We start from the raw sequence: 26,145 nt of genomic DNA on the forward strand, positions 1-26,145 counted from the left end.
AGGAGGTGGGCAGGATGTTTCGCCCGCTCATCTCCGCTCTTCCGCTTAAATTGGGCGGCTGTTTAGTGACACCGCTGTGACGCCGAATGAACCTCCCCCTTAGAAAGGAGGCGGTTCGCCGGCCACAGTGACATCGCTAGGCAGGTAAGCATGTGTGATGGGTCCTAGCGATGTTGTGCGCCATGGGCAGCGATTTGCCCGTGACGCACAACTGACGTGGGCGGGTGCTTTCACGAGCGACATCGCTAGCAATGTTGCTGTGTGTAAAGTGGCCTTTAGTTCCCACTGGCTTGCTTCAGATATTACTGGTCCTGTAAGTTATAGCACAACCCTGCTTAGTGTTACAGTATAACTTGTCATGCTCACATTCCCTTACAGCAGCTTAATTTCTAGTCTCCTTACAGGGCTGGGAATCCTGGTCTTATCACCATGGTCAGAGTAGAGCCTTGCACTCTCAAACTCTCTGGGAGAATCCAATCAGATAAGCCGACTTCAATCACCATAAACTTGCCTGAAAAAAGTGCTTTCAGACTGAGGAGTAAAAAGAATTTATCAGAAAAGTTTTCCAATAGCACCTGTGAATAGCTACACAAAGACCTAGAGTCAGCAGGTACAATTGTTTGAAAGAAAGCAATAAGTAATGCACGCATCCTCCATGGCCTATATGGATGCTCACCACACAAGATTCCAATGCTGAATAAAAATCATGTTCAAGCATGTGTACAGTTTGCTCCACAACAAGACAAGCTTGTGAAATACTAGGAGAAAATAGTCTGGTCAGATGAGACCAAAATTAAACTCTTTGGAAGCCATAATACCCACCATGTTTAGAGGCCAAACGTCACTGCATGTAACCCCAAAAATACCATACCAACAGTGATGTTTGGAGGTGGGAACATCATGGTGTTGGGCTGTTTTTCAACATATGGCACTGACAAACTTCAGATAGAGGAAGAAAGGATGGATGAAAAAAATGTACCGATACCTTCTTGATAAAAATCTGCTGCCATCTACCAAAATGATTAACATGAAACAAGGGTGGACATTTCAGCAAGACAGTGATCCCAAACACACAGCCAAAGAGACACTGAAATGGTTTCAGAAACAGAAAATAAAGTTGCTAGAATGGGTCAGCCAACCACGAGACCTTAAGCCAATAGAAAATGTATGGAAGGAAATAATGTTGAAAGTTCATAGGAACCCACAGAACCTTCAGAATTTGAAGAGTGTGTAGAAGAATAAACCAAACTCATACTTCAGCAACGCATGCAACTAGTTTCTCCATAAAGATCTGTCATGAAGCTGTTATCACCAACAAACGCTTTTCTAAACTGCATTAAGTAACTTTCAGTAAGCGTTTTCAATACTTATCCCCGGTGTCATATCTCATTAATACACATCACTAAAGTTATGAACATATATGGTGGGATTTATTTGCTTGTGTGAATTGGATGGACATCTGTTGAGAATTCATGTCAATAGCACTTTTAGAAATATATCAGATCTTATGTGGATAGAAGATGAGGAGGGAACGGAACTCTGCAATCTAGCTTCTCCCTTTTCTCCTAGCTCCTCCGTCCTCCCATAGTCATAGAAAATCATTAGTATCAACTGACATCTCCTATCTCAGTAATGGGAAAGTCTTCACTGAATATTGATTTTACCTCAAAATTTAGAATTTTGATGACTGATTAATTCTGCCAGAGAAAGAAGCAAATTTGTCTACTTTTACTTTTTGAAATTAAAATTAAAACAGCGGTTATGCTTAAAGCTCATCGCTACCACCAAGACCACCACAAGAGCTGTCACTCTACACCGTTAAGCTTCCTACATCAACAAATGAAACATCATTGGCTCCAGAACTGAACACAGAACTTGCAGACTTTGCCCAAGTTGTTGCTTTAACCACACATTGCCTATGCTGAAGGCATCACCTCCTTGCTACTCCTATTTTTTTTACAGGACTTGTCCACTAGAGAATCAACATGATAATCAACCCTGATTCATCTGACAAATGTCTTGGTATGGAAATAGTCTGAGATCCTTGGCGCCCTTCCTGAATCCATCTCAAGATTTGTCTTGTCTAGACGACTACTACCACTCTCAATAGCCTTATCACGTCGGCTTGCAGAGCAACCATATTTCTGTCACAAATTTGCATCTCATGGTAGAAAACTGCAACAAAATGGCATCAAAACAGTTTTTGTGCATTTTTTTTTTGCCAAGAGATGCAGATTTGTTGCTGAAATTTATACACCAATTTCCTGCATCAAATCTGCATCTCTCACTCACCGCTGCGGCCAGCTCGCACGTGTGTCCTGGCGTCTTCTCACTCCTCCATGATGGGTCCGCTTCCTGCTTCCCCCTCCCGGGGGAAAAAAAAAAAAAAGAATGTTCAGACATAAACAATGTCTATGGTTGTATATATACTCTAATTACGTATGCTAATACAATTAATGACATAGAATGTCTCTCATTATACATTTATAACTGCTTATTTGATCTTTCTATACACAAGCTGTGCAGCTCCAGTACTGGCAGTAAGTACTGATTTTGATGCACTGGAGGCTGAAAAATATAAAACATCTAAGGCAACTTGGACAGTTCATGCCACTTGTCTAATTTGCTAATTAAGAAATCTATGGGGTCAGAGTTAAGTAAGGAAACGGTCTAAGTATAACTGAATCTAGCTGTTTAGACAGTGTGTCTCGACTTCCTGAGGTTCACCAAGTTGGACCAGTGTCAGATAAAAAAGTTGGACCAGTGTCAGATAATAAAGTTGGACCAGTGTCAGATAAAACACCTAGCCCAATATATCATATAATCTAATTACTGCTGCTGTCTCAGCCTCTTATTGTATTGTCTCAAGTCTGAGTCAGAGATTCTACCCACTCAGATCTGCACAGCGCATAGGTGGAACAGGACAAGGTGAATAGTTTTTTATATACAGTACAGACCAAAAGTTTGGACACACCTTCTTATTCAAAGAGTTTTCTTTATTTTCAGGACTCTGAAAATTGTAGATTTACATTGAAGGCATCAAAACTATGAATTAACACATGTGGAATGAAATACTTAACAAAAAAGTGTGAAACAACTGAAAATATGTCTTATATTCTAGGTTTTTCAAAGTAGCCACCTTTTGCTTTGATTACTGCTTTGCACACTCTTGGCATTCTCTTGATGAGCTCAAAGAGGTAGTCACCGGAAATGGTCTTCCAACAGTCTTGAAGGAGTTCCCAATTTTTGGTCTTGACCTAGGGTGGAATTATTTGCTCTGACTTACTGATTTATACCGATGGGGTTTTCACCATAGTTCTTTACTCTAAAGGCCGCTTTACACGCAATGACATCGCTAACGAGATATCGTTAGGGTCACGAAATTCATGACGCATATCCGGCCTCGTTAGCGATGTCGTTGCATGTGACACCTACGAGCGTCCGCTAACTATCAAAAATACTCACCTAATCGTTGATCGTTGACATGTCGTTCATTTTCAAAATATTGTTGCTGGTGCCTGATGCAGGTTGTTTGTCGTTCCTGAGGCAGCACACTTCGCTATGTGTGACACCCCAGGAACAACGAACAACAGCGTTCCTGCGTCCTCCGGCAACGAGGGGGGTGTGTTGTTAATGCGGCTGGTCTCCGCCCCTCCGCTTCTATTGGCAGGCCGCTGAGTGACGTCGCATGAACCTCCCCCTTAAAAAAAGAGGTTGTTCGACGCCCACAGCAATGTCACTAGGAAGGTAAGTATGTGTGACGCTTCCTAGCGATATTGTTCACAATGGGCAACGATTTGCCTGTGACGCACTAACGACGGAGGCAGGTGTGATCGCTAGCAACTTCGCTAGCGATGTCGCAGTGCGTAAAGCTTATCCTACACTGAGACAGGGTTGCTGGTGTCAGATAAAGTGGTCTATTAATATGGCATGGGTTATATTCATGCAGGTTTAATTGTGCACGTCCTTGCATGTTTGCCTTTTGCATCAGATTTGCCATTTATTATCAGCACACTAGTATTTTATTATAGTACTAGATCTGGGGTGTTTGTTAGCGGTCAATCTGTGACGTTTTTGAAATGTTTTTAATATTGCACTTTTTTCTCTTCATGTGACATGTATTTACGTATGTTTTTTTTTTGAACCAATAAAATATATATTTTTTGTCTATATACACGGAGTTGCTTGGTTGATCCCTATTATACAGCAACTCTTTCCTCTTACATTTGTCTGTTGTTCCTTGTTGCTGTTAGAGATCCCAAGAGGGGAAAGGAGCCCCCTGTCTTTTTATTATTCATGGATGGCTGTGGGGTATCATTCTGAAGGGAATGATCTTACTTAGTGGGGGCTTTTGGCGCATCATACTTTGGACTAAGGGAGCTATATACTGAAGGATCCTCATACTGTGAAGGGGGTTATGGGGGCACTGATACTGTATAGAGTATCAAAATGAGTGATGGAGGTGGAGGCAACATGCTGAGTGGGGATTTTGGGAGCATCATAATGAGGGGATGTAAGAGCACCATATTGAGAGGTTATAATACAGAGTGGGACTATTAAATTGAGGGCAGTCATACTGTGCAGGGGTCTATGGGGACAATGATACTGTGTGTTGTGGGAAGCCATGGGAGCATCACACTGAAGGGCTGCAGGAGTATCACACTGCAGGCCCTCATACTGTGTGGTGGGCTATGGGAGTAATTATACTATGCTTAGTCTTTGTATGCATTATACTGAGTGAGGGCCATCATACTGACAGGTTTGGAGGTATTATATACTCTGTGAGTGTGAGCAGTTTTGAAACCACCAAACGCTACAATGGCCATGAAAAGATTTGTGTGGATGAGAACAGTAAGGGCCTCTAATAGGGATGTAAATGTAACAACTGTAAGTATTGAATACTCCAACACATGTCTCTCTCCCGTTTTATAAATGTTTGGATATAAGACCCTCCATACTCCACCAAATTATATATATATATATATATATATATATATTTTTTTTTAGAGGGAGTCAATGAAAACTTTTCCCACGGGAACCCATGCATTTTGTATATGCCCCTAAACACTTTATTCCAAATACCAATCAGAAATACAAGTGGTTTTGTTTCAGATAATCTATGACTCAAAATTATGACTATAAAAACACATCAATTGATATATAGCGTTGCAGAGACAAAATAAATTGTAGAATAGGAGATGGATGAATGACCTAAATATGTTGAACGTTCCTAATATCTTATTGTTTTCTACATATGAGGTATGTGGTGGTCGGGTTTGTTTGATCCAGTCTTACTATGTTCACTGTTTTATACCTTTTGTCTTTCTGGTCTTTTAGGATGTGTAGGTTTTCTTTAAAGGTTTAATTGTTCTATTCTTGACTACAACTAGTATACTTCATTTATCCTTGGCTCAGTGGCTTTGGCCAATTTTGTAGGCTTTCATTCTAGTATAGATTAATCAAAGCATAGAATACCTTTATAATGGAGAACTCAAGTTAACAGATTAACAATGTATAAAAGCAATTGTTATGTAGATACAGTTAAAAAAAAACATTCATTCAGATTCTACTGAAGAGTCAAATTACATTTGATAATTCTAATATTGTAGTCTTTTATTTTAAATTGTTCTTTATTCCAAATATCATGTTTTATACTTTTAGGCATAAAAAGTTTGAACTTGCAAATTACATCATATAATGTCCAATATAGCACAATTTTCAGTGTTCCGCTTCAGGTTATACGAAATACTGTTCTATTAACAAGAGCAATTTATCTTGTCAGAATCATGAAGATGTCAGCATGACTGCACAGTGCACACCCAATTCTGGAACAAATGCTTTAAGAGAGATTTCAATAGCAATTTACTGTTGAACAATGCTGTGTAATTTAGTCAATGATTCAAAGAACATGTATATCATTCTTCCTATTGCCTACAACTTAAAGGCAAGTCAGTAAATCCCTACTCATCAGTGGTAATGCATTTAGGTGTGATCAGGGGATTGAAAAGCAATTTGTGTTAGACAAACCAATTTATATAAGTTAGTATAAATTGTCAAATACATCTATTCTTGTATTCGAGGGTAATGGCTTCCTGTGGTGGGGGTGAGAGATGCTTTCTGCCAATGAAAAAGGAACATCTTACTTACATGGATACAATAAAAAAAACAGTATAGACTAAAGTATTGAAATGTACCTCAATTGACATTAGTTAGGGTACTAATAGACTAGGATATAACTTTGTTAGGTGATGGTCTGCCCTTTTAGAAATTGTTACTTAGCAATCATGGCTCCAACATCAATCTTTGCATCTTTCTTCTGCTGCTCGGCTTCCTTCTCTCTGCTCTTGTCTGTTTTGGGTTAGCAGTCTATCTTCATGTACATCATCATGATTCAGCTCTCTAAACCTTTTAAGGCCTGCAGACCTGCTGCTTTTAGTATTTTTGGAGATTGCTATAAACTATGTAGAAATAAACCAAACCACCAACGGTGCTGTAAAAACTGCTAATTCATTGTGCAAGCTGTGTGGTGGTGGTAGGGGCTCTCTGAGTCAGGGCAAATCTAGACGTAGGTTTCAGACATGAAGGTAAGTAGCTTACATCATTTCCCATACAACAGTAAGCCAAGTCATGGAAATTGCTGATGATGATTGGGCACCAGATCAGGATGTCGAGAAGCTGATGTTATCAGAGGGAGATGGTGGAGAAACCACATGGATAGAAGAAAGCGGCATTGACCATCCATAGCATAAAAATCAATTTTATTCAAAACTGTGTGCTGAAAGCATGCGGGAAAGAGGCCGGGTGCAGACTCTTTAGGGATGACGGCCGTTTCGCGCTAAGTTACGTTTCCACGGGTCCTAGCGTGAAACAGCCATCATAACTAGAGAGCCAGCACCCGTCCTCTTCCCCTCATGCTTTTATCACATAGTTTTGAATAAAGTGGACTTTTCTGCTATGGCAATGGTTAGTGCTGCTTTCTTCTATCCATGTGGACATTTCATCGGATGTCTGTCTTAACTTAGGCGTGCACCCCTTGCTGTCAGTTGACATGGAGTATCTAAGCGGACGTTATCCCTAACAGCACCTAGCAAGGTAATTCCTGGTAGTGCAAGACTATACGTTTTGATTGTTTAAGATGGTGGTGGAGAGCTTTGTAGGTGGTTGTAGTGGTAAAGATTTCTACATGGTGGTATGTTGTTTGTAATTCTTTTCCATAATGCCGGAGGAATGACCAGTGTAAAGTCTCTGTTGTTTTAAAATCAGCCATATATTATGGCACACATCGATTAGAAATGATGCTTTTTATGTCACCACAGCTTCACCTGCTCACATGAGGGAAGCAAACTGACCAGCAAAATGAGTAAGGCTTAAGCTCTCCTCTAGAGTTGAGCGCGGTTTGTGGTTCGTGGTTCTTCAGTTCGCGGTTCGAGTGATTTTGGGGGCTGTTCTAGATCGAACTAGAACTCGAGCTTTTTGCTAAAAGCTCGATAGTTCTAGTTACGTTCGAGAACGGTTCTAGCAGCAAAAAGCCAAGCTAATTACTAGCTGGCTTTTCTCTGTAATAGTGTAAGTCACTCTGTGACTCACACTGTTATGAAATTTCAGCGTATAGTGTGCGGGGACTGCGCATTCAGATCACTGCTGCTGGGATAATGGCGATCGCCATTTTCTTTTTTCTCTTGTCTTCCTTCCCTAAGCGCGCGTGTAGTGGGGAGGGCCAGCATGTCAGCCAATCCCAGACACACACACAGCTAAGTGGACTTTTAGCCAGAGAAGCAATGGCATGTGTGATAGGATGTCCATGTCACATGTCCCTGCATTATAAATACGGGCATCTGCCCGTCTGGACACCATTTTCTGCCTTCTGCGTCTGGGTGTCAGTCACCGCAGGTGCAGCTCCTGTCTCCGATACTGCTGTGTACGCTCTACACACAGCGCTATACAGTATAGGGATAGAAGTTTCTTTTAGCCCTTGTAAGGGCTAATACCAGCAGGCTCAGAGCCATAGGTGACAGTCAGGTCCATGAAAAGAGGTTTTAACAGCTACAGATAAGAGTGTCTGTGTAGCTAAGCTCAGGGACTTCCTTGCTGCATTTCACCATTAGGAGGAATAGAAAGTGAGGCTTCTTTTCCTCTACACTGACCCACAACCTGGCCACTGTACCCTCCTGCCCTTTGCACACTCAAGTTCATTGTTACTAAGCCATTATACTAGCAAACACTGAGGAAACTTAGGGGCATCCTAAAAGTGGCTGTTGGACTTCCATTAGTGTCCCACTAGTGCAAATCTATTTGCAGCACCTCTGCATTGCACACTCAAGCTCATTGTTACTAAGCTATTATACTAGCAAACACTGAGGAAACGTAGTGGCATCCAAAAAGTGGCTGTTGTATTCCATTTGTGCCACACTGGTGCCAAGCTATTTCTAGCACCTCTGCATTACACCCTCCTGCACATTTTTGTAAAGCCATTTTAATTTAAAAGAGTGCTGCCAGTTAGTGGCATCCAAAAAGTGGCTGTTGTACTCCATTTGTGCCACACTGGTGCCAAGCTATTTCTAGCACCTCTGCATTACACCCTCTTGCTCTGTTTTTAATGAGCTATAATAATAGCAAAAAATGCTGCCAGTTAGTGGCATCCAAAAAGTGAGTGCTGTACTCCATTTGTGCCACACTGGTGCCAAGCTATTTCTAGCACCTCTGCATTACACCCTCCTGCACATTTTTGTAAAGCCATTTTAATTTAAAAGAGAGCTGCCAGTTAGTGGCATCCAAAAAGTGGCTGTTGTACTCCATTTGTGCCACACTGGTGCCAAGCTATTTCCAGCACCTCTGCATTACACCCTCCTGCTCATTTTGCTACGCAAATTTTATAGCAAACTATAAAACTATATAACTGTAGCCAACAAGAAGGTGCCCAGTCTTCTATTATGCTCCGATAGAGCACACCTCCATGTATTGAACCCATTGCGGCTTTAGGCCAGAGGTAGGCAGTGAGAGGGCATCGATGCAGGCCGCCACCACAGTTGGTAACGCAGAACATTTTAAGAACAGCTCCTGTCCTTTCAGTCCTCCTAGTGCAGCCCAGTGGCATAAACAGGCCTGCTGCTGCTGATGCGCCTGCTGTTCACAGGTGTCCCCCCTACGCACATGGACAGCGTACCCAAAGGCCCCTGTGTTGATAACAGTGAGTTCCGAGGCTGGGTGGTCGTGTGGACCCTGTGACGCTAATAGGGCTCCCAGTCTCCAGGTCCGAGTGGCGTCTAACTCGGTTCAGGCTACTATTTGTTTCTGAGTCAACCTGCTCTGTATCCTCCACCTAACCTTCCAGTTGCCAACCTTTCCTTTTCCATCTGTGAGCACGGTGGACACCGAATGGCGATTGGGATATCTACCTTTCTCTTTTTTTTCTTCTTAATATTTTTTATATAGCGGTAACATAATATATACCACCTTATCCAAATCTGCCAGTCCCACCATACCAGATGTTTTTTCTTCAGCAAATGTTAATGTTGCTTAACCACCAAACCCACGGACACAAACTTTTTTACCCTTTCCAACACACCTGTTCCCCTTTCCACCAGCATCTGTCCTTTTTGAAATCAGTTTGTATATGACCAAAAGTGCAACTCTGCAGGGACACCGTACTCAATGCCGTCTCAGCACAGCAGCCAGCCCTCGGTCCCTCAGGTGTGGACAAGTAAGACCATTTCCTCCTATCGATGAAAAAGCATTGAGATTCACTCTGTGCACCACTGGTGTTTAGTGGAAAAGCAGATGTAAGATTGCGTAACACCTTCTGCTGATACTCCTGCATATGTGCGTCCCTTTCTATGGCATGAGTTATTTTGCAAAATTTTGTGTTGTACCGGGGATCTAACAGTGTGGCAACCCAGTAGTCAGCATGACTTGGAATTCGTACAATCCGAGGGTCATGTTGTAGGTAGTGCAGCAAGAAGGCGCTCATGTGTCTTGATCTTCCAGGAGGACCAAGTCCTTGGTGTGTTGGTGGCTGAGAAGTGAGAATCATGCCTCCTTCCTCTGCCCTCTCCCCACAACTTCGCACAACCGAAATGTGGGCAAGCTCTCACTCATCTGCTGAGTCTTCCATGCCCATCGCCAGTTCGTCCTCCATTTCTTCCTGGGCTCCTGCACCTTCCTCAACTGTTTTGCTGATACTATGTGCCCTTGATAATCCCTCTCCCCCACCATACCATGACTGCCGCCAAGGTGCCGCTGACCGTCTGGACCTTGTAGATCTTGTTATCCCTTCCGCATATGACTCCTCCAGTGCTTCCTCCCTTCCTCTTGGACCAACACCTGACTCCAAATAATGCTTACAGTGTGCTCCATCATGTAGATGACCAAAATTGTCACACTGGGAATGTCATCGCCAGTGTTAAACATCTGCGTCGACATTTGTAAACTGTGTAGAACGGTGCATATGTCCTTGATCTGACACCACTCCAGCAGCGTAATCTGCACCACCTCTGGATCAAGTTAGCCCATGGTATACATCATAACGTATTTCAGCTGGGCTCTGCGGTGCTGCTACAGACGCTGCAACATGTGCAGATTCAAATTCCTGCATGTCGGAACATCGCATTTCAGACGTTTAACCGCCAGACCTTAAGACTTCAGGAGCGATGAAAGTTGTTGAGCTACTGGGTGCGAACGATGGAAGTGAGCACATAGCGAGCATGCCCGCTGTACAAGGCCATGTCGGCCGGGATGTTGTTTTAAAAATTGCTGGAGAATCAGATTAAACACGTGAGCCATACAAGTCACGTGTGTCACATTGGCCTGACGAAGGCACACTGCCATGTTTGCATCATTGCCGCACACGGCTGTTAAGTCACCACCGTAGTCCGCTACATCAATTTGTACTCCTGTCGCAAGGTGACAATGTGTTCCTTTCGTGCATAGTGCTGATGATGGGAGAGGAGTCGACACCAGCGGCGCAGGTGGACACAGGTTATGCTCACCCACTGGGCTGCGTTACATTGACATATGCAGAACCAATGGCTGAATGCAGGTGGTGGGTATCTCACAGATGAAGTACCATCATTCAGCTACAACCAATGGGAAGACACAACACCCTTTTTTAGGTCCATTCTGTCTGAAGACCACTGCCAGACATAGCTATGAACCTCTGGTTACTGTTACCCCCAGTTTACTTTTATGAGTTTGTGTGCTTGTTACCTGACTACTTTTCCTGCTTGCTGTTTAGGTACCTCGTTGGCCGATTTGCCTTTCACCTCTGCTTGTTTTCTGATTAAGTCCTGTCCATGCCATTCTGTTCTTCCTCAATTAATGTTTTGACCCTGCATGACTACTATTCTCTGGAACTGCAGCCTTCCACAGGTATTGATCAACTTGGGCCCTGTGTCATTCAAAATCACTGTATAGGGGTTAAAGGGTTTCAGGGTTCTAGGGGTCCATCTTGGGGAGTGGGTTCTCTCTAGCCTATCCTTTACAGCCCATCTGAGTGTGTCGATCCAGGCAGGCGTTACACCGTGCCCTCGACAGAAGGACATGTAGGCCGGGATAGTGTTTTAAAAATTGCTGGAGATTCGGATTCAACACGTGAGCCATACAAGGCACGTGTGTCACATTGCCCTGAAGAAGGGCCGCAGACTGTTTAGCATCATTGTCGCACCCGGCATTCCCTGGCTGCTGGTTGAGTGGAGACAACCATTGATGAAACTCAGTGTCACTCTACAGAGCTAACCGTCCACAACTCCTCAGCGGTGTCTCACATTTCCCCTACATTTCAAAGTAAACATTTGACCGCCTGATGGCCTTGAGCTCTGCTGCCAGCATAGTAAGGAGGTGTGTGGGATTCCTTGGGCGCAGTTACAAGGAAGGGTGGCCTGACCACACAGGGTTTGGGCTGAGGTGCAGGAACAACACGAGGTTGATGAGGCAGAAGCAATGGAGGAACTTGTACATACAGAGGAAGGATTGAAACACACAACTCGTGGGGACAGAAAGACTTGTACAGCAGACACTTCTCTATCTATCACCATAGTTACCCAGTGCCCAGTCAGTGACATGTAACGCCCATCCATGTCCATGCTTACTGTTGCAAGTATCTGTGGGGAAATGCACCCTGTCACACACAGAGTTTCTCAAGGAAGCGGTGATGTTGTGTGCGACTTGCTGTGTTAGCGCGGGCACCCCTTTCTTGGAGAAGGAGTGGCAAATGGCCATCGGCTATTGGGGCACTGCAATGGGCATAAGGTCTCGAAAATCCTCGGTGAAAAAAGGGTGTAAAGGCAGCCTTTCTGTAGCCAACAAGTTTGAGATGCTGAAACTAAACCTCTTAGGCATGTCATGCACTTTGAAATTCATGTAAAAAACAGTGAGGGAACTCCAACTACAGTCTCCCTCATTGCCACTAATTGGGCCACACACACCCCACTTGACTGTCATCAGTTGACCCCCCTTTTGAAAATGAAAAATATGCTTTGCATGAAGAACTCTCAAAAATATGCGTGCCTTTCGCCTCCCCTGGATGACCCAGGGGAAGAAGAGTCCTCTGAGAGCCATGACTTGTTCATCTTGGTTCTTTTAGAAACACAACGAGGGGACTCCATCCACGGTCTCCCTCGTTTCCACTAATTGGGCCACACACACCCCACTTGACTGTCATTAGTTGACCCCCTTTTCAAAATGAAAAAGATGCTTTGCATGAAGCACTCTCAAAAATACGCGTGCCTTTCGCCTCCCCTGGATGACCCAGGGGAAGAAAAGTCCTCTGAGAGCCATGACTTGTTCATCTTGGTTCTTTTAGAAACACAGCGAGGGGACTCCAACCACAGTCTCCCTCGTTTCCACTAATTGGGCCACACACACCCCACTTGACTGGCATCAGTTGATCCCCCTTTTCAAAATGAAAAAGATGCTTTGCATGAAGCACTCTCAAAAATACGCGTGCCTTTCGCCTCCCCTGGATGACCCAGGGGAAGAAAAGTCCTCTGAGAGCCATGTCCACATTGTCAGTGGACAGACGCATGTGCTTATCTGTCAGCAGACCCCCAGCAGCACTGAAGACAGGTTCCGAGAGAACGCTGGGTGCAGGACATGACAAGATCCCCAAGGCGTACGTGGCGAGCTCAAGCAATTTATCCAGATTGGAAACCTAAAATGAGCAAGGCTCAAGTTGCACAGTAATGGCATCGATGTTCCCTTGCATATACTCATATATCTGTGTCTCCTCCTCTTTTCCTCGTAACGCTGTTTTGTTTTCGCATGAGAATTTGTTCTTGTCACTTTCCCATGTGTTTGTGTTGTGTTGTGAGTTGTTTGTCACCTTTTGGACACCTTTGAGGGTGTTTGTGATTGCCTCCCATTGTTTCCTATGCGGTTCGAGCGGTTCGCCGAACCGGTTCGCTGAACCGAACTCAAACGAGACCTCCGTTCGGCGAACCGAACTCGAGCCGAACCACAACTGGTTCGCTCATCTCTACTCTCCTCCTGTTTCTCATGATCATCTTTCTGGGGCCAGTTTAAATTCACAAGTATTGCCTCAATGTTATCATTATTCTCATCATCATCCTCATGTATTGCTTTCTGCACTCTACCTCCTATCCCTCCATTGCCTTTTGTTTGCCCAATAAAGATTGCTTCAATCATCCTTTAGTGTGGAAACTTATTTCCCACGTGTTTAAGTTCTCCACAATTGATACCAAACCACCTAGCTTTTACTTGTACTGCCTTTTGAAAAAGAATTGTGTGCTCTCAGCCTCAATGGAATATACTTATCCACAATAATTTACTGAATAAAGTCTCAAGTGTCAGAGACTGAGATCCACCCTTTGGATGTGATGTTGTGCTGCAACTTGCAGTTGACTCCTGGTCTACTACAACAAGGGCTATTACAACGTAGTAAACAACATTTAGGTGAAATATCACATGCTAGTTACATGGCTCATACCCTCAATTTAAGTGTGCAATATTTAAATAACATATATACCCCCTCCTGTTCATTGCCAGAGGAGTGGGTGGGCACTTTAACTGTTCATACATGCTGAAGGGCAGCAGCTAGAAATTTTAGTGAAAGAGAAGAATGACTGAGCCATTTGCAGAGTTAGGGTACCTTCACACTTAGCGATGCAGCAGCGATCCGACCAGTGATCTGACCTGGTCAGGATCGCTGCTGCATCGCTACATGGTCGCTGGTGAGCTGTTAAACAGGCAGATCTCACCAGCGACCAGTGAACAGCCCCCAGCCAGCAGCGACGTGCAAGCGACGCTGCGCTTGCACGGAGCTGCCGTCTGGAAGCTGCGGAGACTGGTAACTAAGGTAAACATCGGGTATGGTTACCCGATGTTTACATTAGTTACCAGCGCACACCGCTTAGCTGTGTGTGCAGGGAGCAGGGAGCCGCGCACACTGAGCGCTGGCTCCTTGCTCTCCTAGCTACAGTACACATCGGGTTAATTAACCCGATGTGTAATGCAGCTACATGTGCAGAGAGCAGGGAGCCGCGCACACTGCTTAGTGCTGGCTCCTTGCTCTCCTAGCTGCTGTACACATCGGGTTAATTAACCCGATGTGTACAGCAGCTACATGTGCAGAGAGCCGGAGCCGGCAGCACAGGCAGCGTGAGAGCTGCAGAGGCTGGTAACTAAGGTAAATATCGGGTAACCACCTTGGTTACCTGATGTTTATCTTGGTTACAAGCTTACCTCAGCTGTCAGACGCCGGCTCCTGCTCTCTGCTCGCTTCATTTGTCGCTCTCTCGCTGTCACACACAGCGATCTGTGTGTCACAGTGGGAGAGCGCCTTTGAAGAAAACGAACCAGGGCTGTGTGTAACGAGCAGCGATCTCGCAGCAGGGGCCAGATCGCTGCTCAGTGTCACACACAGCGAGATCGCTAATGAGGTCACTGCTGCGTCACAAAAAGCGTGACTCAGCAGCGATCTCGGCAGTGAGCTCGCTGTGTGTGAAGCACCCCTTACATAATTAAAACTTAATTATACTTACCACTGCATATGTTGCAAGATCTGAAAGAGAAACAGACAGTCTGTTACGAGCAACATCAAGCATTACAAGCAACATCAAGCATAAGGTGACATATAATGTTATACATAGTAGAAAATTGATCTTTTGTTACTTTGAAATCCGCCATTAGTAACTGATGAGGGCCACATGAGACTTTCTGAAGCCTTTGACAGAAGAATCAAAATAGTTGTCATCTCTGACTGAAGTTTTCAGTATGTCACTGAAATTCATTTTTTTGGGGCAGCATTTGATAGAGGTTCTCTAGGTGAACCCTGCATAGAACTAAGCATCTGTGCATCAATAGGCAGAAAGGGAAAACATTAACAACAATTACCAACATTTAAACAACAACTAACATTAACATTTCTTTGCCTTTTGCACTTTTTCAGCATCCTCCTTATTTTTACTAGAAGGTATGGGCACAGAGGGAAAGAATGTTATGTAAAAAAGTTGGTGGGCTTCTGTACCGCCCTGAGAGGGGACTCGGCTGCTCCCTTGCCGGGCCGAGCCGTTCGAGGTCCGGGCTCGGGTTGTCGGTGTCTCGAGCACCTCCGGACCGGGGGCCACGTCGCTCTGTTAAGGGGAGGCAGTGGGGTGGTAGTGTGGGATGAGGTCCGCAGCTGGGGGCCGCGTTGTCGATGGGCGGGTTGTGACGCCACCCACGGGTCGTGGTGACGGGATGCACCACGGCTGCATCTGGAGTGAAGGGGGCTCACGGGATCGGTGTTGAAGGCGCAGCCTGGATGTTAGCCCCTCCGTGGGTAGGGGCGGTGTGTCCCAGGGCCCGGCGGGATGGGAAATTATGTTGTCGGGGTGCAAGGTGCCGTACTGCGGTGTGGTGTTGTGCCCGGATGGCACTGGTGTTCTCACTATTAATTCACACTCAGAGTCACTGGTAAACCAAAGTTCGGGTATGGTCGGGTCCCGCAGCAGTTCGGCTGCTTGTGTCCCTTGTGAGGCTGATGGTGGCCCCTTTCCCTTGCACCACTTCTTGTGGTTTTCGGCTCCCCTGCCTGGGCAGTGGTAGCCCGCTCCCCGGTGTTTAGCTGCCGGAAGAGCCCTCGTTTGCCCGCAGGCACTGGCCCGTCGGATGTTTGGCCCTTGGCGGTGGCTCTCACCCGGTATCGGTTGGCTGTTGCCTTCTTTCTGGACTTTGGGTGAGGATGAACCCGTGAGGTCCAGACTGCAATCAGTTAATTTGCCTACACTCAGTGGCTTCTAAGCATGGATGGGATCTGAGTACCCGGTTTCTGGTGCTCCGGTAAATGGTTGACTCCCAGGTTCAGGGCCGGCAGGCTCCAACCCTGGCCTTGTCCCTACGGTTCCGCCGGTTGCTATACCGGTACTCCTGCAGGCGGCTACCACCGTCTGCCTGCCTGACGTTATGGGGACCCCAGGCTCCAACCCGGGTCCCTGACAGCTCTGCTCCTCACACCTCCTGTCACTGTCACTCTACAACTCTCTTCTCTTTGTATTTCCTGCCTCAGAACAGTAGTCTCCTCGGTGGGCGTGTCTTTCCGCCTGACTCTGCCCACCTGGTGTGCCCTACTTGCCCTGAGGGAGGCATCAGGTTTCCCTTTCGGGTGACGGGTGTGTCCTCACAAGGGATGGGGTTGTGTGTGTTGTGTGGTAGGTGTTGTTACCTGTGACCCCTGGGGTCCAGGGCATCACACTTCCATGACTTTCAGTTTTTGTTAGGTCTCTGCTTCACCCTCATTTTTACTGTAAATAAAAAAAACACATTGTTGGAAGGGGGGGTGGATGGCAGTAACTGGAGTTAACTCCCCATATAGGACCCTACGTGGGGATGGACATAAAGGGTAAACATTGATGTAACTTGTCAAACAAAAATTATTGGGATTCCATGAGTGCAATATTCTTTTACAAAATTATCATTTTTGTATAAATATTTCATAAGTTTTGAGGTCAGGTGAAGTGCAATGCTAGAAGCTTGAAGTTTTGTATTCTTTAGTCTGAAATGCTTTGGGATTACACAGAAAACACTTTGAAAAGGTGACTGGGGACTATAGCTTGCCTAATTAGTCATATGGCAGTTTATGGCTGATCCTTCCAGACAAATTTTCTAAACTGACAGGTCTATCCCTATGTATGTGTATAGGGAGTGACCTATGAATCATGGGAATCAGAGCAGGGAGAAGCCTCAAACTAGTCATCAGAGATACAGATGGAATGTCTCTGAACTGGAGCCTGTAGCAATGTTAAAGTATATATTGTGAAAATATCTCGAAGTATACTGTTCAATAAGTGCATAGGTGCAGTATGTGCCTAGGCTAAAAAAGATTTTAACAAACCTTATCTACGTTATGCAAAGACTTACAGTATATCACAACAATGTAAAGTAGTCAGCATACAGCTTGTATAACAGAGTAAATTTAGTGTGACCTCTACATAACTCAGCACAAAGCCATTCATGTCTAAACTACTGGCAACAAAAGTGTCAAAGTATGATATCTTGAGTGTTGTACTATGAAAAGATATAATAAAATATTTACAAAAATGTGAGGGTTGTACTCATTTTTGTGATATACTGGATATGAGGAAAACAACCACTAAGTCGATTTTATTTTGTGTAGAACTTATTGCAGATTTCAGACTTTGCAAGGCAAAGCATGCAGTCTTTAAAATATCTGCTACTGATAGTATGCTCACACTGAGTTTTTATTAAGCAGAATTTGTAGCAGGATATCAAAGAATTCAAGTTAACAAATCTCGTGACCTTAAAGGGATCATGTCAAGTTATCAAGTCAGTTGACGCTATTTACCTGCAGATATAGGCTTGATATGCAATTAAAAACCTTTAAAAAGGTGCTTACCGGTGTAATAAGTGCAGCTTCAGGAAGAAAATGAATTTTATACCTCCCGGGAGTTGCGAGCTTTCAGTCATAAAGGCATGCTACTGTGGCGGCCCTGAGGCTTCAGTCGCCATAGAGGTACTGCATCTCAGCCAGAGATGTGGTGCCCCATACCTGGGTAAAGAAGAGGTCATCCACCGGTATGCACACAAAACACAGACACCTCATCAGCAAAACCCCATCAGGCCAGGGTTTAGTGACCAGCTGGGTGGTGGAGTCTAGTTAGTGGGAGCAGCCTGTGGAAAGTTGAACAGTCGAGTATGAGCAGTGGAGGAGTGAAGACCTGTGGTCTGGAGCTGGTGCAGCTCGGGCCAGGCACAAGTGAGAAGGGGTCCTAGACCCACGGGAAGTGCACCATAATCCTTTAGCCTCGTTCCAAATACGACATATTGGAGTAGAGGGACTATCTATCACCGGCCCCAGCCTGCAGCCACTGCTCTTCTATATAGCTCAAGCTGATCTGCAATTGGACTTCCCAAAGTCCAAATTAACTCCCACATCTGTTGAGTCACAGTCAGCTTCACCCCCAGTCCTGACCACCAGAGGGAGCTCCAAACCATCACCTCCTCTGATGACATTCACAACAGACTTTAAGCGTTAGGGGGCTGCAAATGAAAGTTAAATGGTAGTAAGAGCAGAATAGTTATACATACCATTTTTCACAGAGGTTCAAACTGCGGTCAGGCACTCTTCAGACCAACTAATTTATGGTTCATCAATATTCACTGCTTCCTCTGCCCACCCTCTGTGCAAGTGTTGTGATTGGTTGCAGACTGCTAAACACACCCCCACTTTGTTTCTACATCTGTAATTTGTTGCAGTCAGTTTGCTGTTGTGTAAAAATAAATAAATAATTTAAAAAAATGACGCATGCTTTTGCAATATTTTAATAGCCAATGCAGGTAAAACAGCTGCGAGCTGAAGCACCCACCTGGGAGCTTTACCATGGCTGGATATTAAAATTCAGGAGAACAAAATGTAGGGTCCAACATTTTTGATATCCAGCCACGGTAAAGCAGACAGGTGGAGGCTGGTATTATCAGGATGGGAGGAGCCATTGATATTGGCCCTCCCAGCCTAAAAATACCAACACATAACTGCCCAGAATTGGCACAGCACATTAGGTGGGACAATCCTGGTGCTTTTCCCAGCTGATCCTGATTTCCCTGGTACGGTGCCAATCAGGGTAATAGAAGGGTTAATGACTGCTGTGATTTGTCAACAAATGACAGCTGCCATCAAGCCCTAGAATAGTAATGGATGAGACATGCCCATTACCAGTCCTGTAAGTGAAAAGAAATGATACACAAAAACAAAAATATTCTAAATAATCTTAACCATCTGATGTAATTCATAAAAAGTCCTATGATGATTCTCAGCTCTGCTACATCCACAGCCTGCAGAAAGAGAAAACATGTCCGGTCTCCGCAGGTTCCGAGAAACACTGACAGCAGCGGAGTGACTCGGCTGTGAGAAGGTGACATCACTCAGTTCAACTGAGGTTACAACAGGGTTCCCCCACCATGCCTCCTGAGAAAACGGGAGTGACACACGTGTCCCTACATTTAATCACCCATAAAAAGATTGGTACTATGGTTAGAGTAATGATGTTAGAATTTACATGCTAAGAGAGCTGTGTGATATTTATGTGGTGTTTGCCCTTATATTATAGGGTTTTGTGTGAGTTTGTGTATCATTAGATATACAGTTAGGTCCAGAAATATTTGGACAGTGACACAATTTTCGCGAGTTGGGCTCTGCATGCCACCACATTGGATTGGAAATGAAACCTCTACAACAGAATTCAAGTGCAGATTGTAACGTTTAATTTGAAGGTTTGAACAAAAATATCTGATAGAAATTGTAGGAATTGTACACATTTCTTTACAAACACTCCACATTTTAGAAGGTCAAAAGTAATTGGACAAATAAACCAAACCCAAAAAAAAAATTGTTATTTTCAATATTTTGTTGCGAATCCTTTGGAGGCAATCACTGCCTTAAGTCTGGAACCCATGGACATCACCAAACGCTGGGTTTCCTCCTTCTTAATGCTTTGCCAGGCCTTTACAGCCGCAGCCTTCAGGTCTTGCTTGTTTGTGGGTCTTTCCGTCTTAAGTCTGGATTTGAGCAAGTGAAATGCATGCTCAATTGGGTTAAGATCTGGTGATTGACTTGGCCATTGCAGAATGTTCCACTTTTTTGCACTCATGAACTCCTGGGTAGCTTTGGCTGTATGCTTGGGGTCATTGTCCATCTGTACTATGAAGCGCCGTCCGATCAACTTTGCGGCATTTGGCTGAATCTGGGCTGAAAGTATATCCCGGTACACTTCAGAATTCATCCGGCTACTCTTGTCTGCTGTAATGTCATCAATAAACACAAGTGACCCAGTGCCATTGAAAGCCATGCATGCCCATGCCATCACGTTGCCTGCACCATGTTTTACAGAGGATGTGGTGTGCCTTGGATCATGTGCCGTTCCCTTTCTTCTCCAAACTTTTTTCTTCCCATCATTCTGGTACAGGTTGATCTTGGTCTCATCTGTCCATAGAATACTTTTCCAGAACTGAGCTGGCTTCATGAGGTGTTTTTCAGCAAATTTAACTCTGGCATGTCTATTTTTGGAATTGATGAATGGTTTGCATCTAGATGTGAACCCTTTGTATTTACTTTCATGGAGTCTTCTCTTTACTGTTGACTTAGAGACAGATACACCTACTTCACTGAGAGTGTTCTGGACTTCAGTTGACTTCAGTTGATGTTGTGAACGTGTTCTTCTTCACCAAAGAAAGTATGCGGCGATCATCCACCACTGTTGTCATCCGTGGACGCCCAGGCCTTTTTGAGTTCCCAAGCTCACCAGTCAATTCCTTTTTTCTCAGAATGTACCCGACTGTTGATTTTGCTACTCCAAGCATGTCTGCTACCTCTCTGATGGATTTTTTCTTTTTTTTCAGCCTCAGGATGTTCTGCTTCACCTCAATTGAGAGTTCCTTAGACCGCATGTTGTCTGGTCACAGCAACAGCTTCCAAATGCAAAACCACACACCTGTAATCAACCCCAGACCTTTTAACTACTTCATTGATTACAGGTTAATGAGGGAGACGCCTTCAGAGTTAATTGTAGCCCTTAGAGTCCCTTGTCCAATTACTTTTGGTCCCTTGAAAAAGAGGAGGCTATGCATTACAGAGCTATGATTCCTAAACCCTTTCTCCGATTTGGATGTGCAAACTCTCATATTGCAGCTGGGAGTGTGCACTTTCAGCCCATATTATATATATAATTGTATTTCTGAACATGTTTTTGTAAACAGCTAAAATAACAAAACTTGTGTCACTGTCCAAATATTTCTGGACCTAACTGTATATGAATTCAGTGTGAACACACTATCCCTATTTTGATATTATCTATATTTTATTAATTTGCATGTTATGCTATCTGTACCTCTAACATTTAACCTAAACATTACATTGTTAGTGCTTGATGCTATTTTGCAGTTGGTTTTTGGTTTTAGAGCCACTTTAAATATCATATCAAACATAAAAGTACAAATAAAAAATAATTAACTATATTATATTGCTGGTTGAATTTTGTGTATAGTATCTATATATATATCTGGGCGGCACGGTGGCTCAGTAGTTAGCACTGCAGTCTTGCAGCGCTGGGGTCCTGGGTTCAAATCCCACCAAGGACACTATCTGCAAGGAGTTTGTATGTTCTCCCCGTGTTTGCGTGGGTTTCCTCCGGTTTCCTCCCATACTCCAAAAACTTACAGATAGGGACTCTAGATTGTGAGCTGTGGAATTAATAGCGCTATATAAATGAATAAAATTATTATTATATGTAATTGCCCTATTCTGTCTCTCTGTCTGTCTGTCCAAGAAATGACATCATATGCTGAAACCACCTAAACCACGCCCACACAGCTCCAATAGGCCAAACACCCCACCCCACACACCCACCCCTCGCTCCACCTCACCCAATCAGCAGCGGCCCTGCATCACATCCCCCACACAATCACACCTTTCTCTACCCACACCCAATCAGCAGCGACGACCGCTCAATTAGGACACGCCCACTTGCCAAAACCCTGACAACGCCATGACACAGCCGGCGGACAGGTACAAGGGACACGGCCATGGAAGCTCCCTACACCCGACGCGACGGAGCACAGTAAGCCCCGACCATCATAACCGCACACACCACGACACTACTGCTCCCATCATCACTGCACACACCTCGGCACTACTATTTTAATGTCATTCAATAAATAATGTTTTAGTCCGGAATATTTTTACATTTTTTCTGATTTTATTCAGATTATGGTATAATTGTGCAGTAGCAATCGGGGAAATATGAAGAGTTAATGACAGCTGTGATTTGTCAAAAAAAGCAGAATTGTCATCAAGCCCGAAGTTAGTAATGAGGAGGAGTCTATGAGACTGCGCACTGCAACCTGAAATGTAACAGCCGAGATTGTCGTGGGATGTCGTGTGGATTATGTTGGACCTGTCGGGGTGTTTTTGGGGTTAATAAATATGAGAAAGAGGGTGTTTTTTTTAAAGAGAAGATTTTTTTCTGTGCTACATGTTTGTTTCTTTTTACTCACAATGTTATGGAATGGGGGGGTTTCATAGACCATTCCCCATTACTAACCTTTGGGCTTGATGATCGCTGTGAATTTTTAACAAATCACAGCTGTCATTAACCCCTTATATTACCAAGATTGCCACCACATTAGGGCAATCTAATGGGTGTGCCAATTCTGAAGTGGCTGCAATTTTTAGGCTTTGGGGCACAAAAACCATGCCCCAAAGCCTTAAAATATCAGCCTCCAGCTGTCTGCTTTATCTTAGCGGGGTATGAAAATTTGGAGGATCGCATGCCGTTTTTTTAAAAAAAATATTTATTTAAATATTTTTAAAATAGGGTGCATGGGATCCATCATATTTTGATAGCCAAGATAACACACACAGCTGGAAGGGGCTGAAGCCTTTAGGTGTCTGCCTTATATGCGCTGGTATCAATATATGGCGGACCCTATGCCATTTTTTTCATTTATTTATGTTTAAACTGCACAAGCAATCACAGATGCTGGCATGCTGGCAATATGACTGCAACAAATCACTGATGCTGTCACAGAGGGTGGACAGGGGAAGCAGTGAATATGCATGAGAGCTTATGAGCAGACCCAGAAGTAGTGTGACAGCCACGCTGGAATTTCCGGAAGCATAATTCTCCTGTTTTAATCTTTATTTTGCTTCCCTTTAACTTTTTTTCATTTTTATCCAGGTGGCCGAAACCATACAGTTACACAGACTTCCCTGAGAAGTCTGTGATTGGGATTTGTGCACAGAAACTAAGGATCTGGTATAGACCCCGAACTTTACAATTTGGATTTGCCGATCACTACCTGTTACCTCCCCTGACATGTCTATTTTGGTAAAAACTTGTTTTTACTTAGAGCACTGCATAGAACAGTTCCTTTATTGTAACTTCTGTAAATATAGAACTAAATTGACAACTGGTGTGTCCCCACATAATTTAGTTATGTGGCACTGATAGAACAGGTGTTAAGGGCACTTTACACACAGCGACATCGCTAGCGATGTCACTGTTGAAAGCACCCGCCCCCGTCGGTTGTGCATCATGGGCAAATCCCGCCAACATGCCGCCCTCCTCCTTCCTTCTTAATTGCCGGCGGCCGCAGGTAAGGTGTTGCTCCTCGTTCCTGCAGTGTCACACATAGCGATGTGTGCTGCCACAGGAACGACGAACAACCTGCGTCCTGCAACAGCAACGATAATTGGGATTAGAACGGCGCGTCAATGATCAACAATAAGGTAAGTAATTTTGATCGTTAATGGTCGTTCGTGCGTTTTACATGCAACGATGTCGCTAACGACGCCAGATGTGCATCACGAATTCCGTGACCCCAACGACATCTCGTTAGCGATGTTGTTGCATGTAAAGTGGCCTTATGTCTATGTAAGGTCTCATGCATACATCTGTACGTGAAAAACTGGTACTTGTGTCAATCAGTGTTTTGCATCAGTGAGACATCAGTGTGTCTGTTTTTACCATAAGTGTTATCAATGTTTCTAATGTCTGGCTAAGTATAAAAATAAATTACGCAGCTTCTCATATACTTTGCAATGCTAAACCTGTGCAGCATACAGATGGTATGCGGATACTACTTGTGTGATGTACATGTTTTCACAAACCCATAGACTTGTATTGGCCATTGTCATCTGTGCTGCTGGGAAAAACAGACTTGTAAATAGCACCATAGATTATAATGGGTATGCGAAAAAAAAAATGACGACAACACGTATTTGCTACAAGGCTATCTGAATGAGGCCTAAGAAAAATTCCAAATAGTAACATGTAGCTGTTAGGTTTTTTTTTTTATACATTTCTTGAAAGAATAATAGCAGAATATGTATTTACTAACAGAAATATATTAGGAGAGCCATGAAATAATTTTTAATTAAGTTGAGGAATGTTCAGTGTTAATATCTTGGACAGCTTGAACAATAATTAAAGCCCTGTCCCTAACTAAACTTAGGTGTAGCTTTCCATCCCTCACTTGATAGATAATTGGACTTACCCCCACTTGCTTCCTAACTGTAGTGCATATGTTTTTTGTCTCTGCTTGCACAGTCTTTCATATATGCTGTCTCTCTGCTCCATCTAAGGCTGGTTTTAGACGTCCGTGTTTTAGGTACGTGTGACATCCGTTTTTAACACAGATTGCACACGTACCCATGTTATTATATGCTTTTACTCACACGTCCGTGCTTTCACATGGATCGTGTGACCCCTCGTGACCCCGCACGCACACACACAGAGAAAAAGGAACCAGCCCGATCTGAAATTGGCATGCATCATATAAAAAGTGCAAATTCACAGATTTATTCCAACTGTACTATAATTAAAAATGAGATTTTTGGCAAATAATTGATCAATTCTTTGAGCCACCCCTGCCAACGTCACGGCAAATCTCAAAAGGGGGGTCCTAACCTATATCATGTATTTCATGTGCCATGCGGCCTCCTAGATAAAGTTAAAAGCAGAACCATAATGGAGCACACATACCTGTAACCTGTATATAGCCGCTTCCATGTTGCAAAAGAGGCAATTATGAATAGAGGCCAGCCCAGGTCCCAGCATGTGAAGCAAGCTCTACACATACCAGAACTATATCAGAACTGACCCTCTCAGTGCCAGACAGCAACCATTGATAAAGGCGGACCAGATCCAAGTATGGTGCTTAATTAGCATTGCCTGTGGAAAGGGGTGAGGCAACTGAATGTGAACAGCTACCAACAGGAGGAATACATTGCAAACCAATATCAAGTGTGCATGGTATGGTGATGGTCAGTCACCAGAAATTGTAGCATAACTACAGTCATAACAGAGAAAAAGGAGCCAGCCCGATCTGAAATTGGCATGCATCATATAAAAAGTGCAAATTCACAGATTTATTCCAACTGTACTATAATTAAAAATGAGATTTTTAGCACAGGCATTGCTAATTAAGCACCATACTTCTATCTGGTCCGCCTTTATCAATGGTTGCTGTCTGGCACCGTGAGGGTCAGTTCTGATATAGTCCTGGCATGTGTAGAGCTTGCTCCACATGCTGGGACCTGGGCTGGCCTCTATCCACTATTGCCTCTTTTGCAACATAGAAGCGGTTATATATACAGTTTACAGGTATGTGTGCTCTATTATGGTTCTGCTTTTAACTTTATCTAGGAGGCCGCATAGCACATGAAATACAGAATATAGTGTAGGACCCCTCTATTGAGATTTGCTGTGACGTTGGCAGGGGTGGCTCAAAGAATTGATCAATTATTTGCTAAAAATCTCATTTATATTACAGTACAGTTGGAATAAATCTGTGAATTTGCACTTTTTATACGATGCATGCCATTTTCAGATCGTGCTGGCTCCCCTCTCTCTCTGTTTGGTTGTAGTTATGCTACAAATGTCTGGTGGCTGGTCACCACCATGCTATGCACGCCTGATCTTGGTTTGCAATATATTCCTCCTGTTGGTAGCTGTTCACATTCAGTTGCCTCACCCTTTCCACAGGCATTGCTAATTAAGCACCATACTTGGATCTGGTCCGCCTTTATCAATGGTTGCTGTCTGGCACTGGGAGGGTCAGTTCTGATATAGTCCTGGCATGTGTAGAGCTTGCTCCACATGCTGGGACCTGGGCTGGCCTCTATCCACTATTGCCTCTTTT

This window comes from Anomaloglossus baeobatrachus, chromosome 4 (genome assembly GCF_048569485.1).
Source record: "Anomaloglossus baeobatrachus isolate aAnoBae1 chromosome 4, aAnoBae1.hap1, whole genome shotgun sequence".
NCBI lineage: Eukaryota > Metazoa > Chordata > Amphibia > Anura > Aromobatidae > Anomaloglossus > Anomaloglossus baeobatrachus.